The 21,168-nt window shown below is 35.1% G+C and overlaps 1 protein-coding gene across 1 annotated transcript in view; it reads left to right on the top strand.

The window, feature by feature from the left end:
• Positions 1–21,168, top strand: part of kcnj5 (potassium inwardly rectifying channel subfamily J member 5) — a 66,894-nt gene that overhangs the window by 4,436 nt on the left and 41,290 nt on the right. The gene's annotated exons all lie outside the window — the stretch shown is intronic.

Genomic DNA, 21,168 nt, shown 5'->3' with positions numbered 1-21,168 from the left:
AACCCCCTCCCAAAACCTTAGGGTTTCCAGAAATATTCAGCAGCACCTCATTGCAGTACACCAGATCCAGGGGGCGGAGTTGGATCCAGATCTAAGGGTCTAAGGGTAAGAGATGGGTAGGATTAGGGGTGGGGTTAGGGATCAGGGGGCGGAGATGGGTAGGATTAGGGGTGGGGTTAGGGATCAGGGGCGGAGATGGGTAGGATTAGGGGTGGGGTTAGGGATCAGGGGCGGAGATGGGTAGGATTAGGGGTGGGGTTAGGGATCAGGGGGCGGAGATGGGTAGGATTAGGGGTGGGGTTAGGGATCAGGGGGTGTAGAAGGGATCTGGATCCAACTCCTTCCCCTGGATTTCGTGTTCTGCAGGGTTGTCAATCTCAAAATATTTGTCAAAATTTGTCAAAGCCAACTAAACTCTTAATTTCTCAAGCGCTGTAGTAGATAAAAACATTTACACCGCTAAAATGATGCAGGCGTGTTTGCCAAGCTTTATGGCGACTACACTCAGATGCCTGGTCCGGTATTAAAGGTGAACACGCACAGATGTGTGATCCGGTTTTAATGGGTTAAGCAATGGATGCAGTGATAAATCGGGCTCCTGTAAATGTTTCAGGTCACCAGCCGGTTGTAAATCATAAAGATCACAGATCACACTTATTTTTGCATTTTTGTACATTTGGATAGACACCAAAAGACTGAAAATCACAAAACCATTGTAAGGGCCCACACTGCAAGGCATCAAGTTCAATATTCAGACACAATCCCATAGCGAGGCTCTCATTTGTTGAAACGTTGTTTTGATGTGCATTTTAGTGTATATCCGAACATGCAAAACTATTGTCCGCACACCCTTTACTTGCACTCTAAAAAATGCTGGGTTGTTTTAACCAAGGGTCAAATATGGACAAACTCAGCCATTGGGTCAAATGTTTAATTTACATTTTTAACCCAACATTTGGGTTTGACCATATTTGACCCAAATTTGGGTTAAAATTTTTGAGTGTGTGAATTTTGGCAAATATTAATAAGATCCCGTTTGTATTGCACATCGGATTTGATTCAAAGACTAGAACAAATAAAAATCATTTCATTCGAGTTTAATCAAGTCTATTCAGAATCAAACTCTTGCTTCTAGTAGAACAAATCAGATCAGACATGTGATTCTCTAATCTTTTGTTCTTTGGACAGAGAGTCAAAAATGACAGTGGTTTCAACCTGAGAACTAAAAGCATTTCCACAGAGACTGATTCATTGATTCAGAGACATTGATCCAGTCCTTTGACATTGAAATGAGGGACTGATGTTGAAATCGCTTCCTAGAAGTCTTCACTTGCTGTTTTAACAATCAAATCATAATAAGAAGAATTTATTAAAAGTTTCTGTGTTTAATTTAGTTAGTCCCTGCAGATTCTCAGTTAAATCTGATTCTAAATTAGAGACACTCTAAGTTTTTAATCTATTGTTTGTAACTAAATAGACAAAATAACTTGCGAAATTCTTGCTAAAATGTAAGTTTCTGAGGAAATGAAAATATTAAATGAATTTTAAATTTATATTACAACAATATCAGATTCACAATTTTGATTAACAGTGATATTCAGTTCCATCATCTAATGCATTTTGAAGAATGTTTTGGTGACCATTGACTTTTATCGTCTCAAAATGCCTCTGTTGTGTACCCCAAAAAATAAAGAAAGCCATACAGGATTGGATGTAAGTAAGCCATCCCTTTAATCATAAAACTAGCAAAGAACAATATTCAAAGCAATGCAAAAATGGTTTGATTACTGTGTATAATGTGTGCCTCCATTTGTCATCAGCTCATTTCATGATTGGATTTCAAATTGGCCTTGTGTTTTCTAGTTAACTGAATCAATTTAAAGCAATGGCTATTTAGAGTTCAGAGAGCCTTGAGCTTTAACACAGATAAATGTTTCTGAAGTATTACCACACGTTTGGTTGTTTTTGCATCAGTCTTCTGTCTTGTTACAAGGATTAATTTGAGAAGAACTGGGAGAGTTTTCACTTCCAGCAGTGACCAAATGACAAAATATTATTTAGCCTAAAACATTATTCATTGGATGTTCACAGCTGTTGTTTAAATCACTATTCTGTGGTGTGTTTCCCATACAATGACGGCTTATCTACCGTAGTACGATGCATCAGTGTAAGAAATCAAATAGCTGGTCACGACTGTTTTACAAAACCATATTCTCCTGTCAGTAATTCGGCTATAATCTTCATTCAGTTCAATACCTTTGTGAGCTTTGACATGCCGAAGACCGAATTTACCTCAGCAAAACTTTTAATGGAAAATCCATAATGAGCTTTTCAATAATACCAAACCACAACATGTTGCCTTAGGCCGCCATTCAAGATCACTGATCCAAGAAGTTTTTCCACACTGATTTTTCTGTGTGTAAACAGCAACATTTGTAAGTTTCAAATCCTTATATATATATATATATATATATATATATTATATATATCAACACGGCAGCTACTCTATTTAGAAAATGCTGAGTTTCTATGGCCTGGATGTTTTACTTCACAAATTATTTTGAAATTCAATTCTCAATTCAATTAAAAATTGCCATCACAACTGAGCAGAACATGTTTTCATGAAAACCTCCCAGCATATAAAATGTTACCAATAAGCACTGAAAGGACTCTGGAAAAATGCCTGAGTTTTTGAACTTTTCCCTCATTCGATTAATTCACAGAAGCATTGCCCTCTTCGTCGAGGTGGCAAAGTAAAATTTCTCTTCACCCTTCTGTGATCATAAGGATATAATCACCTGTGCCAGGTGGCTGAGGGGGTATTTCACTATTGAAGTGTGAACGTTAATGACCATCTTAGTTCCATTGAACGACTCGAGTGAGTCACACGCTCCGGGCAACACTCCCGCTCATATTTTCTGCTTTTGTCGCCTACTTTTTTGACTCCTAAATAGCTATCGTAGCTTCCGGGTGGATAATTTGAGCACTCGGACGGTGGTCGAAAATGAAAGCCAAAAGCCATAACCATTATTTGCTAAGCTAAAATCAATGTAACAAGTTTTTTATTAAAAACTTGAATAATATGTTTTGTATATCATTTACTTCAAGTCCTGGAAATCATTATCATTCATGGCCAATGTATCATTCTTTGTAAAGTCATGGTTTCTATTGGTACTAATACCAGCAAAAACCTGAATGACTCCATAAACCAACCTTGACAACCTTGACATAAGGGGATCCAAGGAAACAAGTCATGCCTTTAACTGTCAATGATACTGCCTTCATTTATTTTGGTGTCTAGTGGAAAGTTAAGGGTAAGTTAAATTTTTTGGTGAACTATCCCTTTTAACAGATGACTGTTTAAAATTAAGGCTGTCAAACAATTAATAGCGATTAATCGCATCCAAAAAAAAGTTTGTGTTTACATAATATATGTGGGTGCATTGTGTTTAATTATTTTATACATATAAATACACACATGCTTGTATATATTTAAGAAATATTTTCATGTATATAGATTTATATATAATTTATGTAAACACAAACTTTTATTTTGGATGCGATTAATCGCGAGTAATCGTTTGACAGCCCTATTTAAAATGCAGATTAACTTAAAGTTAATTGATTTCCACTAATGTGTGTATTCACAAGTGTAGTTTGTCTGTATATACTGTATATAGATTTATATATAATTTATGTAAACACAAACTTTTATTTTGGATGCTATTAATCGCGATTAATCGTTTGACAGCCCTATTTAAAATGCATATTAACTTAAAGTTAATTGTTTTCCACTAACGTGTGTATTCACAAGTGTAGTCTGTACTCTGTATATACTGTATATAGATTTATATATAATTTATGTAAACACAAACTTTTATTTTGGATTCGATTAATCGCGAGTAATCGTTTGCCAGCCCTATTTAAAATGCATATTAACTTAGTTAATTGATTTCCACTAATGTGTGTATTCACAAGTGTAGTCTGTATATACTGTTTATAGATTTATATATAATTTATGTAAACACAAACTTTTATTTTGGATGCGATTAATCGTGAGTAATCGTTTGACAGCCCTATTTAAAATGCATATTAACTTAAAGTTAATTGTTTTCCACTAACGTGTGTATTCTCAAGTGTAGTGTGTCTGTATATACTGTATATAGATTTATATGTAATTTATGTAAACACAAACTTTTATTTTGGATGCGATTAATCGCAATTAATCGTTTGACAGCCCTATTTAAAATGCAGATTAACTTAATGTTAATTGTTTTCCACTAATGTGTGTATTCACAAGTGTAGTGTGTCTGTATATACTGTATATAGATTTATATGTAATTTATGTAAACACAAACTTTTATTTTGGATGCGATTAATCGCGATTAATCGTTTGCCAGCCCTATTTAAAATGCAGATTAACTTAAAGTTAATTGTTTTCCACTAACGTTTGTATTCACAAGTGTAGTGTGTGTCTTTGTAATGCCATGAAGGGCCTAGCTGTGGGGTGTAAATCACAAGTTCATCAAGAACTCATTTCAAACTTCCAAGTTTAAGAATTCATCCATCTATGCTATGGATCGAACTGATACTGCACAAATTGTTACACTACATAACACAGATTTGGCAGACACATTTATACATTGCATTCCAGTTGTACATTTTATCAGTTCATGCAGGAATCGAACCCGTGACTTTGTCTTTGCCAGCAGCATTTATTACTGTGTGATTGCGCATAAATGTTTTTGTGTGAATTTGTAGAGAAAACCAAATCTATTTTCACAAATGTAATGTCTTAATGAAATGTGCACACACATCTTGGAAGCTAGCAAATGATTTGTTTTGAAATCAAACTAAAATATCCAGTCTTCTTTACAATTAAATTGATTAAAAAAATGAGTCTGATTAATTTGGGGCAGCAATTGCTTCTTTTGATAGAATAGCTTGTAGTACATTTACTACTTTTTTTCTTAGCTTGAGTATAGCTGAACTACTTTAAATTGCTTTTCGTCCTGACTTAGTTTGAACAAATCTGGCATTTCAGCCGAGGACAGAAAAATTAGAGGTAAAAACTGCGACTCGCCTTCATTTAGTGTTGAGAAAGCAGCACCTCGATCAGTCAACACAGGCTCCGTTGGCACTTCCTTCTCATACATTGTGCGAACTCTGCATTTCAAACCTCTTTTTATATTCATACTCAGTTTCTGAGAGTACAAAGAGTTCATAAAATAGATACGTAGTACTTTATAATGTGGCAAAAAACCTGTTCCGATCCTTACTTGGCTTGATAAACTACAGCCGTCAGAGCTGGTGTCTGGCCAGCAGAAAGCTGTCAGTATAAGCAAGGCCAAGGACGCTTGGCAAACAGCGGCTGTATATTTGCCAAAAGCTCCTTGTTTAATTCAAGAAGGAAAGCATCTGAGAAAAAGCTTGATTTTCTGCTCTACGTCTTGCATGAAACATCACCTCTTAAGAATATTTATGGCACCTGCATGTGGAACCGTTGCAATCCCGGTGCTTTCTGAAAGGTGTCACTGCTGAGCAAACACACACAGGTGATGCTTGCTAATTCATTGTTCTTGTGAATAATCAGCTTCACGTGAACCCTCAGCCCTGAATGTAACTGTAATATCTGGATAGTATGTGAACACACCGCTAATGCGACAAACTAATCCTCTCTTCTGATAACATGACAAGCGTTCATGTTATACTCTCTTATGTGGGCGCTGAACAGCACTTCAGGCTAAAATGAAACAGTCCAGTGTGATTTATTATCAAACCCTGCTCAGAGGGGGAGTAAAGCGCACTGGATTCTTCATTAGTAATGTTGTTACTTACAGTAAAGTGAAGAATATATCTTAAAGTGATCGTTTAACCAGAAATGAAAACTCTATCATTTGCTCGCCCTCATGTTGTTTCAGACCTGTATGAATTAACAGTGTTGGTGACCATTGACAAAAAGTTGTCAAAATATAATCTTCCACATTACATATACACTCACCTAAAGGATTATTAGGTACACCAAACTAATACTGTGTTTGACCCCCTTTCGCCTTAATTCTACGTGGCATTGATTCAACAAGGTGCTGAAAGCATTCTTTAGAAATGTTGGCCCATATTGATAGGATCGCATCTTGCAGTTGATGGAGATTTGTGGGATGCACATCCAGGACACGAAGCTCCCGTTCCACCACATCCCAAAGATGCTCTATTGGGTTGAGATCTGGTGACTGTGGCGGCCATTTTAGTACAGTCAACTCATTGCCATGTTCAAGAAACCAATTTGAAATGATTCATGGTGCATTATCCTGCTGGAAGTAGCCATCAGAGGATGGGGACATGGTGGCCATAAAGGGATGGACATGGTCCGTGGCATTTAAACGATGCCCAGTTGGCACTAAGGGGCCTAAAGTGTGCCAAGAAAACATCCCCCACACCATTACACCACCACCACCAGCCTGCACAGTGGTAACAAGGCATGATGGATCCATGTTCTCATTCTGTTTACGCCAAATTCTGACTATACCAACAGAAATCGAGACTCATCAGACCTGGCAACATTTTTCCAGTCTTCAACTGTCCAATTTTGGTGAGCTCTTGCAAATTGTCGCCTCTTTTTCCTATTTGTAGTGGAGATGAGTGGTACCCGGTGGGGTCTTCTGCTGTTGTAGCCCATCCGCCTCAAGGTTGTGTGTTGTTGTGCTTTGCTGCATACCTCGGTTGTAACGAGTGGTTATTTCAGTCAAAGTTCCTCTTCTGTCAGCTTGAATCAGTCGGCCCATTCTCCTCTGACCTCTAGCATCAACAAGGCATTTTGACCCACAGGACTGCCGCATACTGGATGTTTTTCCCTTTTCACTCCATTCTTTGTAAACCCTAGAAATGGTTGAGTGTGAAAATCCCAGTAACTGAGCAGATTGTGAAATACTCAGATACCAACAACCATTGCTTAAATCACCTTTCTTTCCCATTCTGACATTCAGTTTGGTGTTCAGGAGATTGTCTTGACCAGGACCACACCCCTAAATGCATTGAAGATACTGCCATGTGATTGTTCTGTAGAGCATGCAATTATCTAATCAAACAAAGAATCTTTGGTTTGGAACAACATGAGGTTATTATTGTTAAATAAAACTAAAAAAACATTTTCGTTACAAGCTGTTCACACAAAAAAGGGATGAATACATGTATATTCAAGATCATGTATGAATACATCCTTGAGCTCCTTAAAGCTGAAGTAGACAACTAAAGTAATAATAATAATAATAAAATAATAAGTAATTATAATGTCAAAACAGAAAACAAAATTACTCAAACTTTAACTATAATGAAAAATAAAATATATATATATATAAAAAACTATTACAGCATAAATCATGACTGGATTTTCATCTTTGGGTAAATTGTCCTTTTAAAGCCCGACATGGTCCACAAAAGGCATTCAGTGTTGATATAATTCCCCTTGTTCTAAGTAATTGTCTCTTAACAAAGCAAAATACAGACAATAAAGTGTTTTCTGTTTGATAGAACATTTCTATGTTTAGTCAAAGACGCTCATGTAACATTATACAAAGGAAGATGGAAATGCGTATTTATATGCAAAATTATTCATGAGATGTTCAGGTACAACTTTAAAGTTTGCAACTGATTATTATGATGCTTCTGACAGCAGCATTAGCCAACTGGAGGACTATTGAGAACATACGGAAACAAAAAATGATGCACTAGATAATCCTGTGTTTAACAATGTTTGTTTTTACAGAAAATCAGTTGAAATGGTAGGGAAATGACGATTACATAAACACTGGCTCAATGCAAAAGACGTCTGCAGTGAACACAGAACAAAATCTCAAGGGCATGTTATAACATAAAATATGACGCATATTAGTTTTGTTATCACATCAACTATGAGGCACATTCCCCTGTTAAGAGAATACAAGAGATAAAAGATGTCATGTCAATCTGGCGACAACAACACTTGCTTCACACACGGACAAGAAATGTAACCAAGCCTCAAGGACTGTGGCATTTGCAAATGAATTGTAACCGATAATTAAACAAAAAAAAAAAGTTAGTATTCATCCCTATAAGAAGTCAACATTTGGTGGAACCACCTTGGGCTCCAATTACATATGCAGTAGTTTTTTGGGGGAACATGTCCATTTTAAACATCTGAATCCTGCTTTTTTTTACCCATCTGTTTTGGCAAACCTGCTATTTAATAACAAACGGAGCAATAGGATCCTCTCACCATCGGGGCCTAATTAAAGTTGCTCGAGAAATAAAGTGCCCAAGCTCTGTGAGTTCACATAGGGACTGCTAGTGAATAGGGGCCATAAGTGAATGCTAGTTTTTAAGTCTTGCCATCAGATTGAGGTCTGGCTTTCAACATATAGTAGCTTCAGGAGTGTGTATTAGGGACCGTTTACACAACATCATTTCAAACTGAAAAGTTTTGTTTTACACAACAATAGCGGCCCTTAAAACGCAAACAGTTTTCAAAGTGCAAGTATTTGAAACCGCTACCGTTATCGTCTCCCGCTAAGTGACCAAAACATGAATTTGTGAAAATGGTTACATCATGCACAAGAGTATTACATGTTCAGTTACAGTAATAAGCAGCAGAATACAGTAGGGCTGGGTAATAAATATCGATTTCTCGATATTAATCGTTTCTCATTTTTACGACCCGATATCGATTCTTAAATCTCAAGAATCAATTAGTCATCCTGTTTCATTGGAATGAATGGGACATTTTATCGCGGCTACGTGCATCCAAAAAATCGCAATAATCTTTGTCCTTTGTTACTATTGATATGAAACAAAGTCTCAATTTTCAAATTATGTCCATTTTCTTACGAAATTCAAACACATAAATAACGTTTTGGCGCTGTGACCTGAGATCGCTCTGGAGAAGCAGCAGCGCTGATCTCTCTTCCGGCTCAATAATACCAGTTACAGCGCCAAATAAACATGAATGAGCATCTGAAAGTGTGTTAAAATATACATTATAACTTATCGAAATCCATATCACGTCACATTGATTCGCTCAATTAGCGTTTCAACCGTGGAAAGACGTCAGTTAAACAGCTTGTAATCAATGTATCGTCATATTTACCTCAGAAAACCCACATAAACTCGTTAGTCAGCTAGAAAAAATAACTCCAGAGAGGAGCATTTTGCTAAATATATACACCATATTACATATGCATTATAATCTTAATGTTCTTCAATATTTAATGCATATTTGAATAAATCTGGCAAGTTTTTATGACAGCCACCATTTAAATATTTATATTTCATATAATCTTCTTATTATAAAAATAAATAAAAGTGTAATTTGTGTTTGTATAGCTACAAAACAGTTAATTATTACCTTCATATTAGGCTAATGAAGTCTATAGGCTACAACTAGACTCCCATAGTTTACAGCATTAGTTAAGAGATTTGATTCCCTTGAGAAAAATTGCCATTTAATGTAACTGATATCCAAAATAATCAATATTGAATCGAATCGCAAGCTTGTGAATCGAAATCGAATCGAATTGTGAAATTTGTCTCAATACCCAGCCCTAGAATACAGTGATTTTAGTCGGTTTTGGATCTGTGAATTGTTTTGATGACGTTGTCATCTTTTAACACAAAGGAAAAACATTTCCATTTTTAGGACATCATTGTCGTGTAAACATACCCTAAATGTCATTGTCCTCACATTGTAACTTCCACACCAGTCTCTCAAGTATTTTGCAGACTGAAATTGGTTTTCTCAAGAATTGCCCATTTGCCTAAATCCACCTGCCCCTCAGTATCTCCTTACAAAATAAGGACCGCTGTTTGAGTGTGGGAATAAAGTGTTTCATGAATTTGAATGCTGAACATTGCATTCAAATTAGACATTAATTATGTCATGTATGCCTTAATATTATTACTTCATCATTGTCATTAGGAAACGTACCAAACACTTTTAAGCTGGCTGGAGAATTAGTTAATTACACACTGATATAGAATCTCCCTTTTCTGTCAAATGATATCTGCGAGGATTTCCAGTCAGGATTGTAGGCTTAATTTGCTTTCATCGTCCGATTGAGGTTGTATGTCTCTATTAGTGTTACTGGATCTTAGTGATTTATTACTATCGACCATACTGTATCATTATTTTGAATAGACTTGAAATGTTCATTTGTGGAATTATATTGGCAAAGTTTCAATCATACTTATCTGACCGTTATCAATTTGTAGCAGTTCAGTTCCAGATGAAGAGATGTCATATCGATCACAAGTTTAGTATGGAGTACCTCAAGGCTCAGTGCTGGGACCGTTGCTGTTCCCCCTGCGCATGATCGGGAAAGAGATCGATCGATACTCTTTGGTTAGTTTTCACTGTTATGCTGATGATACTCAGCTCTATATTTCTTCACACCCTGACAAAACATCAGGGTTAGGTATCGTTTGAATTTGAACGATTCTGATTCCGATTCCGATTCCTTGTTTCGATTCCGGTTCCTAACGATTCTCGATTCCGATTCTTTTAAGAGGCAGGGTCAAAAAAGTTTAGCTAACCTTGCTAACCAACGGCCTTTCTGAAGGAAATACTCCTTCTGTAAAAATACTCCTTTTGTCACAAATTTTGCATTTCGTTATTTTTAGAAAAGTGAAGCCACAATTTGGATCGCTGGCGTAAGCTACTCATGTTCGACTCGCGTGGTTATGCCAACACTTCCGGTAGACGCTTCTTCGTTGGTGTTGTTCAGCGGTTTCTTCTTCCGCTCGGCGGACTGTGAATATCGACACTAGGAATCGAAATTTTTACTTTTGAACGATTCCGGGAAAAACGAAAAGTTAGTCCCAGTTCCAATCGATACTCGATTCTCGATACCCAACCCTACAAAACATACCAATTCACAAAATGAACAGAATGCATTGAAATAAAAATTGGATTATGATTTATCATACTACTTAAATCTGAGGCTAGATCAAGTGAATGGGGACTGTTTACTATTGTATATTGTTTTTAGAGCTGCTTTACAGCAGAATTGAGTTCTGTTTGCATCATTGAATCTTTATTTTCCATTTTATCACCGTAAAGCCGATTTGAAACAATCTGTAGCGTATAGAAATAAAGGTGACTTGACTATTCAAAACCATGACTTCACAAACACAGATGTAAATGCCTTTGTTAGTTGGTACCGTATGTCAGTAGGAAAATGAACTTTGTATTTGATGTTATAACATTCCCCAGAGCCGTGTTATTTATTTATTTATTTTTCCCCTTCGTGCACTTCAGTAGGAAAATATGTATCATAGTTTATGTCAAACATTTGAAATCCTTACGTCAAGGGTGTTTGCCTGCAGACTATTTTTAGTGATGTATTATGTTTGTGTTTATTTTAATTGTCATTCATTTTTTCTTCTGAAGTATTGGTTTTATATCTTTTTGGCATGGAATAAAAAATACTTAAGATGCGTACTTAAGATTTTCAATAAGTTGTAATAGTGAATCATATAAAATAAGACCAAAGTGCATTAAGTAAATAGGGTTGATTTGAATGTAATGTTCTCTTTGTTATCATGGGTTATGAAATGTCATTATCCGATTTAATGTTAATTACAATTAACTGTTTCATATTAAAAGAGATAAGTGACAAAAAAATGGGGAAAAAAACCTGACAAATAACACTCACTTGCTGCAGTAGATCTAATAACACTATATAAATGTCAAGTCTACGTATTTCCATTTATTCATGCGGTGGGGGAATTTTCAGCAGCCAAAAGATGACTAAAAAAAAAAAAACAGAAAAGAAAATGTCCTGTTCCCAAACTTGTGAACAGCAGTGTATATATGTGTAGGCATGTCTCACAACCTCAAGATAAATTGATTTCTTTGCAAACCTACAGTCGCTCAACTTGAGGTAAATCCAATCAACTTTTCCAAAACTGTGTTTCACCGAGTACCGAATGAAGGACTTGATGTTTCATAACCACCAATGGTGCACTGCAAAAAAAAAAAAAAAAAAAAAAAAAAAAAAAACCTTCAGAAAGAAAATGGTAAATATTGCAATAAACACTACTGCAAATGACCGCTGACAAAAATACTAAACAATAAGGTCTAAAGGGTATGTTAACAGCAAATATGATATTTTCCATTTTGAGGAAGAAAAAAGGAAAAATATATATATTTAGCATGACCCAAAAAGTATGTTATAACATCAAATATGAAGCAAACTTTCCTAGTGATGATGCATGGAAAAAACAAAGAGATTAATGCCCTTGGTCCATAAAAAATTAAATAAATAAACACTATTAAAAAGTACTAAAATATAAAATAACATATTTAAAAAAAAATATAATAATTACCTATTTCCCAAAGTTGCCAATATTTTTCATTTTCTTTGATTTAGCTTGATATACTAAAATAACTAAAAAAAGTAAAACTAACAAATTAAATAAAACTAAAGTGAAAATAAGTTTTCACACACACACACACACACACACACATGTAATAACCTATTTTCATTTTAGTTTGAGTTATTTTGATATGTTTTGTTAGTTTATTTTTTTATTATTTTAATGTCAATAGTTTACACATACATTATGTTACAAAATTCAGCTATCGGAAATGTATTTAGCTTTGCTAATTGCTCAAACAATATTAAATGTGAGTATTATCTGATGTTATTTTGATTATTATTGTATTATCTTATATATTATTGTAAGTGCTATAATTAATGACAGAATTTTCATTTTTGGGTGAATATCCCTTTAAGAGAAACTCCAGTTGACATTATTATTAATAGTTATATCTTATATTGCACTATTGAATTACAAAGATGGTCAATCCATTTTCTGAAATCACATTTTGCAAATTTATTTGACATTATTTTCTTGTCTGTCTGTCTGTCTGTAAAAAAAAGAAAAAAGAAAAATGTTGTTTCAACTTTAAAAAGTAAGTATATGAGCTGCCTTAAAATGTTACGTTTAGTCAACTTAAAACGTGAAGTTCTACTAAGTAACAACTTGGATATTTGAGTTGACAAAACTTATTGTTAGGCAGTACAAACTTTTGATAAACATTATTTTGACAGTATACTCCAATTGTCACCCATCTGTAAAATAAGTGCACTTGTTTTATTTACCAACTAAAGGAAAACACATTATTTACTTCTCTTAAATGTGTGAAACAAAATGTCATTCGAAAACAATTTCATAAAAGACTTTGTCTTGTTCAAAAAGTCTTAGAAGACTATTTTTTTTTTGTTCAGGGTTGACTACCATACATCCTCTTTTCGATATTTTGTTCAGTGCAATCATAGACAAATGCTCAAGAAACAGTATGCTCATTGACCAATGGATGAAACTTGAATGTTTACCAGATTGTCAAAATCACAACACTGCCATATTCCACATGCATATTAAATAAATCAGTCATACATTTAATTATTACCTAACTATTTATTTAATTTGACATATTTGTCCAATGAATACTGTTTTGCATTTTACAGATAAGGTGATGTTTTTTCCTAGTGTGTGGGAGTAAATGACAAGATCCTGACCACAAGCAACATTTCTACCTGTACAAAACAACAAGAACTCAAATGTACCAAAAAAGACAACCAACCCACACAATATGAGCAATGTGGCGATATGGATTTCATCACTTCAGTCCTCAACCGTCTTTCTGCTTAAAACAATTTAACCAACAAGCAGTTTCTTTATGACTCTTACACATAAAAAGCGGATTCCTTTGAAGCGAGCACTTTCAAGCACTTATATCACAGACTCCCTGCATTTACACTCCATTTTCTGCATTCAAATGGCAATACAATGCTTAGTCAAAGATTCCTTTAGACAAACTCCAACTCAAAATGATCTAACAGACTGCCTCTTGACAAGAAAAACTCCACTGTGTGTGTCCTCAGTCAATAAGTTGAATATTTTAGTGGAAGTGTATCGTTCTTCTGCTTTTTGTTATGTTGCTTCTCTACGGAGGCGTATTGCATTCACTTGAAGAAAAAAAATCTACTCTGTTTTTCTGAATTAACGACTTAATTTGTCATGAGAAAAAAAAATTGCTCTGTTTTTCTGAATTAATGAGTTAATTTTTCATGAGAAAAAAAATTTTGCTCTGTTTTTCTGAATTAATGAGTTAATTTTTCATGAGAAAAACATTTTTTGCTCTGTTTTTCTGAATTAATGAGTTAAGTTTTTGTGAGAAAAAAGTTTTTGCTCTGTTTTATGAAAAATTAACTCATTAATTCAAAAAAACAGAGCAAAAAAAAAATCCATGAAAAATTAACTCGTTAATTAAAAAAAACAGCAAAATATTTTTTTCTCATGAAAAATTAACTCATTAATTCAGAAAAACAGAGCAAAATATTTTTTTTTCTCATGAAAAATTAACTCATTAATTCAGAAAAACACAGCAAAAAAAAATTTCCATGAAAAATTAACTCGTTTTTTCTCATGAAAAATTAACTCATTAATTCAGAAAAACAGAGCAAAATATTTTTTTCTCATGAAAAATCAACTCATTAATTCAGAAAAACAGAGCAAAATATTTTTTTTTCTCATGAAAAATTAACTCGTTAATTCAGAAAAACAGAGCAAAAACTTTTTTTCTCATGAAAAATTAACTCATTAATTCAGAAAAACAGAGCAATTTTTTTTTCTCATGAAAAATGAACTCGTTAATTCAGAAAAACAGAGTAGATTTTTTTTCTTCAAGTGAATGCAATACGCCTCCGTACTTCTCCCTCTAAAGCTCCTAATATAAATATTCACTGCGTTTGCTCACTCAGCTGCTGAATATTCAACACACTCTGCATTCGGTTTCCATTTTGGACACCAGAAACTCCTAACTAAACATCGACGAACATTAGGATACTGTATTTTGTGAAATCCAAAAAAGGTTTACATGTCTTTATTTAAAAGGGTTTAAAAGCAATGTTCTTCATGCATCCATAAACATTATTGCTTGACAGGCGGTAGACAATTAACTCTTTCACTGCCAGCGTTTTTGAAAGAAGTTGCCATTCACGACCAGATCATTTTCACAAAAGTTTCATAGCTCTCATAATATTTTATTTGAATATCTGAATATGCAATGAATAGAGTAGATTGAGTCCACAGTCCTGAAGCTCGTCCTGGGTCGACATTTTATTCAGTAACATTAGGCCGTTTTGATTTACATGCTGTTAAATGTTGATGATCTGATATTGCTTGTTTCTGCTTCTTCTTCACCTGTGATTTGATCTGGAGATTCAGTACTCTACCGTATAACAGTTCAATCATATCGATCACAAGTTTAGTATGGAGTACCTCAAGGCTCAGTACTGGGACCGTTGCCGTTCCTGCACATGATCGGGAAAGAGATGGATACTCTTTAGTTAGTTTTGGGATAGTTATGCTGATACAGTGAAACCGTACCGTATAACAGTGAAAACCTGGAGTGAACTGCAGATATGAACAGAACAATAAACTGCAGACGCCTTGTACATTTCTTTTTTCCACCAATAATAGATGTCATTGTCATTACTGAAAGCTCAGAGACTCACACATATGTATAAGTCCGGGACTACATCTCCCATAAGGCTGTGTGGTAGCATAATATTTACTTTGGCACGCACTATAAATAAAACAGTAGCCTAGTGTATAGCGCGCTCTAGTTTCATCCATTTATTGGATCTAGTATCAGGTCACCTTCATTTAATTACATGAGGGTTTTGTCATTGAGAACTCCTTGTTTATGGATGTGATGACAGTCTTCAGAGGTTATGATATGAATGACGTGTGAGCGACTCTCTTTTAAAGAAGAACCATCTGGATGATTCTTAATACATCTCTTTCTATCTTTTTTATTTGTTTTGTGGTGAATTAGCCAGTTCTTTGTGGAGAGTGTGTGTTGATATTATTGTACGTTTTTGATTGATTTGCTCTTTTTCTCATCTCTGGTGATTTCGTGCCGCAGGGTCTCCTCGTGTGTGTGACTGTGTTTTTGAGCGCTGTGAATTCTGTGCTGAATTGAAGTGTGAATTGTGATTAGCGGATGTATTTGTTCTCTTCACACTTTCCTGTTGGAGCCCTGTGGATTGTTGTGAGTGTCTGTTTTATTCTCTTTCTCCTTGAATGAAATTTGCTAGTGTGGCCGGATCTGGGCCGACACTATGTTGCTGTCTAGGGTCAGTACATTCTGCAGTACAACTTCAACCATATTTTAAAGACTATAGAAGTAATTATGATACTATATATATATATATATATAGATATGTACTTAAGTGTGTCAAAAAGCATGCTTAACCTTCAAATGGTCTTCGTTTCCTGTTTACACTTCTGGGCTTCGGGGTCCAACAATTGAAGTACTTGTACAAAAAATATACATTTTTAATCATACAAATTATATATCTTTTTTTTTTACTTCTCATCTATTCATTAATGCTGTGTTTTTGGAGATATAAAGTACTTTTGTACCCATATACCACTTAATTCCTCAACTACACCATTAGCTTGCATATGAAATATTATTGTATTTGTGCTCTAGTACTAGGCCTTCATTTCCGTGTGAAAATTTTCAGATTTATGCCGGATTTTTTATTTATTTTTTTTTTGCTTGCTTAATCCATGAACAACTAAAATGAGCAACAGCTCAGAAAAATAAGTCACGCAATTCAAAGTCTGATATGAGAGTTGTTTTCAATACTTAAAGGTTCACTAAGTAATTACATTTGTGTTTGGCTAGCTCAGCTCTGGAGCACAGTTATGATGAAATACTGCATGTTGACTGATGAGAAAGTTAAATCAATTAAAGGTGCAATCAGTAAGAAATTGAGTATCTATTAACAGAAATGCAATATGACATCCATAACGATGTTTTCAGTGGTGTATAAAGAACTTACTTAATAATCGTAATGTTTTTATTACCTTAGAATGAGACATTTATATCTACATAACTGAGGGCATGAAGGTCAACATATTGTGACGTCACGTAGCCGAACGCTAACACACAACGCTACAGAGCGCGTTTCATCACTACCTTGAAAGAGAAGAAGAAGAAAGCTAGAAGCTAGCCATAAACTCTGTGAGTAGTGACTTTTCCCTAGTGAGTGGTGTAAAATATGTAGTTGGACTGTTTCATGTAACTTAGCTCTTCTCCCTCCCTCCGTTATGGCTTTGCTATGTGGAGATAAATGTGCTGGTTACGGTCGTGAGACAGCTGATTAGTACTCTTGTCATTGACCATAAAACAGTAACGACGTTACAGGAATCACCAACCTGTCCATCTTGGAAGCATTTTAAGTCGATCGCGAAGAGTTTTAAAAATCAGAGAAAAAAAAGCCTATTGTGTGTAGTAAATGGTGTCTAGGGGATGCGGAGGCGCACGCGCTGTTACAATCACGTCATTTTTGCTGCGCACAACACGTCAAGTATAAACAAGCACACTAAACATCCCAACCTGCCTTCACTTTATCCCCTATCTGTACTATGAATACTTCGACCTCGTCTAACAAACCCAGTCATAATAGACAAAGTCTCCGCCACAATACTGTCGCCGCGATCGCGATGGCTCACTCTCAAACTAGCTCCGCTTTTGATTGCACTGATTCAATGCGCTGTAACTCGAATATTTTGTATAGAAACATTACGTTTTTTTGAGTAGGGGATGAAGTATGACATGTCTGCCATCCAGTGGAGTGGATGTCAAACGAATTTTGACACCCAATTTGACAAAATCGGCCGTTTTATTCAGTGACGAATCTTGTCGAGTAAACTCGACCGTGGCACCTAGAGGGTTAAGACACTTGATCCTCACCGTCACCGACGATATGTTTGTCCAGTTTGAGCCACCGTAGCTTCTTCGAAAGGGTGGAGTGAGCAGTGGGCGGAGCCATTAGCGCTAGATGCCGCTAAAAAACTACACACTGCACCTTTAAATAAGAAATTCTCTTGAAAATGTCACAGTTTTTGATGGTGTGGATTAAATCAGTCAAACATGTCTAGACATGTAATTGGCAACAACCATGACATTTTGCGATTTAATCATTTTTGAGATTTCCCCAGCCTGTAGCCTTCATTTAATGTGTACACTTTTTAACATTTGTCAGAAGTAGTTACTTTTGATTTCTTTAGATCTAGAAACCCTCAAATAGACCTTTAACGTCAGGCACCATCAATATTCATGGTGCACATGCTGTGCACTTCATCTGTTCCTCAGAGACACCTAAATGAAATAAAATCCGGCATTTAACCAATGCTGTGATTCACTGTTTCTGCACAAGTAGTTACTGACCCCATGGCATTGGCCACAAGCCTTTTCTACTTCACATGATAAGCACTGTGAACAATATCTTTCCCTTCAGCATCAGACAATCATTCTCTGGGCTTTCTCGTCTCCACATTCCTGAAGTGCAAATGAACAAACGGTACAACCTCCAACAGCAAATGGCACGGTCTAACCGATGACACCTTAACCCCAGGAGGAGATCTTAAATCGTTTCCACTCTCCTGGTTCATTCGTCACCTTATGTTCGCAGCTAATTGAACACCTGGAGCCAAATCCCCACAGTGACACACAATTAACCCTCAAATGCATGTGTGCTTTTTATTTATTTCTTCTCTCTTTGCACATTCCACGAGTTCATTACAATAACTTGATCATGTGAGATAATATATATACACACTCACACTTTACCTCGCTAATACCGTGTTGGACCTCCTTTTGCCGTCAGAACTGCATTAATTATTAATCGCATTGATTTATCAAGGTGCCGGAAACATTCCTCTGAGATTGTGGTCCGTGTTGACGTGATAACGTCACACAGTTTCTGCTGTTCACTGAATATTTTTTTCGGACTATATTCTCTGTAAACCCTGTAAAAAAAACTGAAATACTCAAAACAATACTTATTATTTTGAGTTTCTGATGATTAAATTAATCTCCTTCATTGTATTAACTCACTTTTTCCAGTTCAATCAACTTAGAATTTTAAGGCAACCAGGTTACTTACTTTTTTTAATCAAACCATCAATATTTTTTTAAAGTGTTTACAGTGTTTTGTTTTTTTTTAATAAAAAATATTATTATTATAATTGGCTGTCCCCAATGGGAAATGTAATCAGATTTGCTTGGTAGGGGTGGTGATTTAGCTATGTTTGCTTTGGGTTTTAAATGTTTGAATATAAAAATGAAAAGGCAAAAGTCGTGCTAAATAAAGATATCCTCTGAAAACCAATGTTCATAGATGTTTTTTTTCTTCTCATTCAGTGATCAGAGCAAAGCAAATTACTGTCAGACTGCTACAAGACAATGCTTTTACATTCCCCCTTCATTCTGTCTTGTTCGGAGAACAATAAGAGAAATGTGGGAATGGGAAATAAAATAAATGCAGTCTTCAACATTACATCTGCTAAACACTTTCAATTCTACGTATTTCGGAATGGTTCAACTTTGTTAAACATAATTTACACACTGATACACATTGCATTGATTACAGCTGGCCTCATCTAATCAGAAATTATAGATTTAAGACACTGCATTGATAGACTGTATTTCCCTTTCCTTCCACCGATCTCACGTCTATATTATCTTCCTCTCAACACTCTAGAGATCCAGTGTACAAAATCAAGAAATAAACAACAAGCTTGGAGTAATGAAGGACCAAGGCCTTGATTATACTTAGAGGATTGATAACCCTTTGAAAATGTTTATTGATTTTGCAATTACAGGGTCGGTTGACTGATGCAGCATCGCACAATGCTTTATCACACATTAAAAAGAGCGCAAATTAAGTGCTGTAGTGTTTCTTAAAATCGAATTAAAACTGTCTGTTAGCATTCCCGCTCGTCTCAAACGCAGCCGAATGTGTGCAATCTACTTTTTTACCATTCATTTATTTGTTTGTGTTTTGCTTACTTGCTTGCAAAAGCATTTCAAATTGACAATTTAACAATACATGGCAGCTCACAGTGACCGAAATGAAATAGACTGAACCATTTTAAACATTGTATCCTTTGTGAAAAAGAAGTTAATTGTACTGAATGTGCACTTTTAGTGCACTTTAAATCTTAAAAGTTTACATTTAAAAAACAAAACACTTTCAGACATCCCAAAGACATTCAGTTGGCCATAATTATATTAATTTACACTTTAAGAAAAAAGTACGAAAGCTGTCACTGGGGCTGTACCTTTTCAAAAGGTAAACTTTTGTCCATTTTAGGTGTTAATATGTACATTTTAGGTGCTAATATGTACATTTTAGGTGTTAATATGTACATTTTAGGTGTTAATATGTTCATTTTAGGTGTTAATATGTACATTTAGGTGCTAATATGTACATTTTAGGTGTTAATATGTTCATTTTAGGTGCTATGTACATTCTATGTGCTAATTTGTACATTTTAGGTGTTAATATGTACATTTTAGTAGCTAATACATACATTTTAGGTGTTAATATGTTCATTTTAGGTGCTAATATGCACATTTTAGGTGTTCATATGTTCATTTTAGGAGCTAATATGTACATTTTAGGTGTTATGTACATTTTAGGTCCTAATATGTACTAATATGTCCTTATATGTCCATTTTAGGTGTTAATATGTGCATTTTAGGAGCTAATATATACATTTTAGGTGCTAACATTTACATTTTAGGTGCTAACATGTACATTTTAGGTGCTGATATGTACATTTTAGGTGTTAATGTACATTCTAGGTGCTAATATGTACATTTTAGGTCCTAATAGTTACATTCTAGGTGCTAATATGTACATTTTAGGTGCTTATGTGTACATTTTAAGTGCTAATATGTACCAACATTAAGGTACAAAAGTGTACCTTTTGAAAAGGTACAACCCCATTGACAGCTTTTGTACCTTTTTTCTGAGAGTCTATATTATTGACATAATGTGCACTTTTTTTTAAAAGTGTACTTCTTTTTTAGAAGGGACATAATGTTCCTTCACATCACAGGCTCCTTTACACGGCCACTCCGTCATGTCAGTCGTGCACACTGTGTATTCGCTCCTCGCTCACGAATCAATAACCAACATTCAAGCATTGGATTGGATTCCTGTAAGAAGAAGAATTGGAATCCTGTGTAAATGCATTTATGCGACTATGTGCAGCATTTAGAAGTGTGAAAACCATATTTCCCGTTTCAATGCAGAATAAATTGCACAA

The sequence above is a fragment of the Pimephales promelas genome, chromosome 10 (assembly GCF_988280905.1).
Source record: "Pimephales promelas chromosome 10, fPimPro1.hap1.1, whole genome shotgun sequence".
NCBI lineage: Eukaryota > Metazoa > Chordata > Actinopteri > Cypriniformes > Leuciscidae > Pimephales > Pimephales promelas.
This window is presented reverse-complemented; position numbering and strand designations above follow the sequence as displayed.